The sequence below is a fragment of the Cricetulus griseus genome, chromosome 9 (assembly GCF_003668045.3).
Source record: "Cricetulus griseus strain 17A/GY chromosome 9, alternate assembly CriGri-PICRH-1.0, whole genome shotgun sequence".
NCBI lineage: Eukaryota > Metazoa > Chordata > Mammalia > Rodentia > Cricetidae > Cricetulus > Cricetulus griseus.
This window is the reverse complement of record NC_048602.1, coordinates 13,831,518-13,835,781: the sequence shown is the minus strand read 5'-3', so window position 1 is coordinate 13,835,781 and position 4,264 is coordinate 13,831,518. Positions and strand designations below refer to the sequence as shown.

Here is a 4,264-nt window from a genome sequence, read left to right as displayed (position 1 = left end):
ATTTGATGTCTAGATATGAGCAGTTGGAACTCTATCTCCCTCATTCTTTGTAGAATTAATTAATATCACTTTCATATATCTCAGGAAGTATTTACTGCTCTAAATTTTCCTACTTCAACACTAACACCCATCAGTTTTAGCTGTCATTCTTCACATTTCCTCATTCAACCCTATTTCTCCTCTCACACCCAATATGAAAATCCAATTCCAATCCACACCCACCAAATGTTTACTCATAAAATATATTCTGTTACCCAACCCCTGGTGTATAATTTAAGAAAAGCAGTCTGGGAAAGAAAGATGCAATTTGGAAAGTTTGAAGTAGAGGGAATTTTTATTATGGAAAGGGATCATGAAAAAGCTAATGGGAGGGGTCAGTCAAGCTTCCAGGTATAGAAGCAGCAGAAGAAGAGGAATGGAGAGAGACTGAGAGAATGAAAGGAGGAAAGAAAGAAAGAGAGAGATAGAAGGAAAGGAAAAGAAAGAAAGAAAGAAAGAAAGAAAGAAAGAAAGAAAGAAAGAAAGAAAGAAGGGAAGGGAGAGAGAAAGGAGGATAGTAATTACTCAAGGCCCTTTTAAAAGGGAACATAGAAAATATGCAGAGGTATTGCTTTAGTGGCTGAAGATGAGTATGTACACTGAACAACCCCCAGGGCAGGAAAGCAAAGCAGCCAAACTAACATCATGAACATCCATTATGTACCCCTTGCCACTCCTTCTATAACTAACTTATACAAGGCCATAGATTATAGCGTTGTTATCATTCATTTGATGGCTAATATCCACAGATAAAAATACATATGATAAGAGTCCGCAGGGGGGTGTTGGCCCCGCGCCCCTGCCGTGTGCTCCCTCTGCTCCAACACTTGGCTCAAGACCATGTCCCTGCCAGGTACCCAGGCTTGGTGCTGCTGGTGTGGACGCAGACTTCCTTGGGACAGTTCCTTCTGCTTCTCAGCAGCAGCACCTGCCAGGCCACCCCTCTGCTCACCGCCTGCCACACTGCCAGTGTCTCTTCCAGTCTCAAGCGAGCCGAGTTGGGTTTATGTCTTTATTTGACAAAAATGAGCTGTTGCACAGCCATTGGTACCTGTATTGCGGTAAGAGCATACAAGCAAGAAGCTTTCAACCTCAGTGGTGAAAACTTTTTCATGTCAGAGACCAAGAACACTTGCAGTCATTTATGTCATCTCTTCTTCTCCAGACAGAAGATACCAAAAAATTGCAATCAAAGGTATCTTCATCTTATTGATAAAGTCACTAATAAGCCAAAATGTCTGTCAATGTCAACCGAAGCGTGTCAGACCAGTTCTATCGCTACAGTATGCCCTTTTTGATTGCCAAGGTTGAGGGCAAAGGAAATGAAATCAAGATAGTTATAGTCAATATAGTTGACGTTGCAAAGGCACTTAATCAGCTTCCAATGTATCCCATTAAATAATTTGAATGTGAGCTGGGGGCACAGACCCAATTTGATGATAAGAATGACCAGTACTTTGCCAAGGGATCACATGAGGCGAATAAGCTGCAACACATGTTAGATGGATTTATTAAAAAAAAATTTCTTTGTCCTGAGTGTGAGAATCCTGAAGCCGTTCTGCATGTCAATCCAAAAAGAAGCAAACAATAGTTAATTCTTGTAAATCCTGTAGGTGCCAAGGCATGCTTGACACACCTCATAAACTCTGTACCTTCATTCTCAAAAACCCACCTGAGAATAGTGACAGTGGTAGAGGAAAGAAAGAAAAGGAACAGAAAACTAGAAAGGGCAAGGACAAGGAAAATGGCTCCATATCCAGCAGTGAGACACCACCACCTCCACCACTAAATGAAATTAGTCCTCCTCCACATGCTGTGGGAGAGAAGAAGGATGATGACTGGGGTGGGGGGATAACCAAGAGCCAGTCAGCAATCACAACTTCAATCAAATTACTCAAGAGGCAGAGGGTGGGAGATCTCAGTCAGTTCAAGGCCAACCTGCTCTACATGGTATCTTCATCAACAGAGAAACCCTGTCTCAGAAAACAAAAGGCAAATCAAAAATCAAAGGAAGAAAATGAATGCAAAGAGAAAGGAAAATTCTACGTTGAACTTTTTCATTTTTTATTCTTCCCTCATATGCATCCTCACTGCAGTTTAATCTCTCCCAACTCCTCTTTGTCTTCTCCCCACCTCACCCCTATTTCTGATCCTCTCCTCATCTATTCACCTGCAGAAAATAGCTGGCCTCCCTGTGACAACAATCAAATTCATTGAGACTGGCCACAAGCACTCATTTTTTTTCCAGACACGTTTTCTTTGTGTAGCTTTGGAGTCTATCCTGGCACATGCTCTGGAGATCAGGCTGGCCTGGAACTCACAGAGATCTGCCTGCCTCTGCCTCAGCAGTGCTGGGATTAAAGGTGTGCTCCACCACTGCCTGGCTGGCCACAAGCACTCTTATCAAGGCAGGATGAGGAAACACACCAAACAGAAAAATTCCCCAAATCAAAGAAATTAGTCAGAGTCAGTGCCACATCCACAGTTAGAAGACCCACAAAAATATCAAGTTAAACAAGCAAAATACCTGTTCAGAGGACTTATTTTTGTCTTTTAAATTTTTTTCATGTACATTGTTGTTTCGAATACATTTGTATCTGGGTGAACATGCCAGATCCCCTGGAATTGGAGTTATACATAGCTGTGAGCAATCTGAGTACTTGGAATTGAACTCAGGTCCTGTTCAAGTGCAGTCAATGTTTTCATCTTATAAGCCATCTCTCCAGGCAATGACTTACTAAATTTTATACAGGGTGATTGATTGTCAGATACGTCTCTGTGATCCCATATGAGCCACAGTTATTTCATTCTGAGGCCTTCTTCTCCTCATGGTGTCTTAGAGACCTCTGGCTGCTACAATTATCACTGCCAATTCCCCAAGATTTTATGTGGAATTTCTTTCTCATTGTTGTCCAAACTTCTTTACCAGTTAAAATCACACCATCCAGGTCACAAAAGCAAGAAGTTCACAGAAAATTCATCAGAAGCCTGGGCAATATTGATTTAGCGCCAGTGTCTAAATAAAGGAAATGATCTGAGTGCAGAGGTGGCATATGCCTACTACTTTTTCATTCTGGCAGGAGAAGGGAGGAGTGATAGGAGCTTCAGCACATGCCGTCTGTCTTAAGAGAAAACAAAACTTCATGCATAACATACTTCAGTTGGCAGCTGCACAAACTCTGGAGTTTGACTGAGCTGCTGAAATCAATGAGCCAACACCAGGATTTGACTTGAGGTCCTTAGGACACAGGAGGACCAATTTCCCCAATGCCACAGATTATGCAATATCCTGGCCGTTGTCTGCAAGGCCACCTCTTCCATGATATGTCAATTTTAGGTCTGAACCAAAGGTTCACAATAAAGTGATAAGTGGGACTTGGTATGGTGTCCACCCTTGACCAGCAAGAACCAGGAAACACTGAGGAATCTTCTTCTCACAGTTTGATCGGGAACTTTGATTTACAGTGAATGGCGGCCCCGGTAGAGAAAGATGGGGCCTGATATAGTCTACACCTACAAATCATGTAACCCTATGTGTCGCGCCAGGATAGGTTGTCTCCAAGCAGAATTAAGAGGATACATGGCCTTTACCAAATTAAGAGTTGTTTACCACAGAGAGCACTCCCTGTTGGGCTGGTAGAAACCAGTGCCATCTTTTGGGCGCAGTACTTTGCAGCTCCCAACAATATGGTAACCTTGTATTATCAGGGCTATGAGTCACAGGTCTTGAAGGAGTTTTAGTCAGAGCTCCTCAGGAGATGGACCTGAGCTTTGAGAATCCTTTGTGCCTCAGGCTGCAACTGAGGTGGAAACTTGAGCCTGGGTTGAGGCTCTACTTTTGTCTCCTATCCACAGTTGTGGCTTCAACTGCATAGTTTTGACAGCTGCTGCTGCTGTGGGCCTTGGCCATACACAATCTCTTCTTGGGGACTAATAGCTCAGGCTGGGCTACATCTCATGGTAATCTTATATCTGCAACTCCTAAATGCACCTCCCCCACATCCAAGATCCTCAAAAAGTAAAAAAAAAAATTCCCTTCTTCTAGCAGCCTGGGCAAGGATGTCTACAGGATCAAATGCCCTGAGACTACCTAGCGAGGAATACAGAATACTGCACACTGGAGCTGGCTGTGAGGCATCTTCAGGCAAATGTTAAAATTAATATATGGTTCTATTTTCTTCACTCTTTTATGAGAACACCCCCTTTTTCTTTTCAGTGGAACTGA

The 4,264-nt window shown here is 42.8% G+C and overlaps 1 pseudogene; it reads left to right on the top strand.

Moving 5' to 3' along the window:
• Window positions 1–1,273: 1,273 nt before the first annotated feature.
• On the top strand, window positions 1,274–4,264 carry LOC100768403 (annotated as a pseudogene).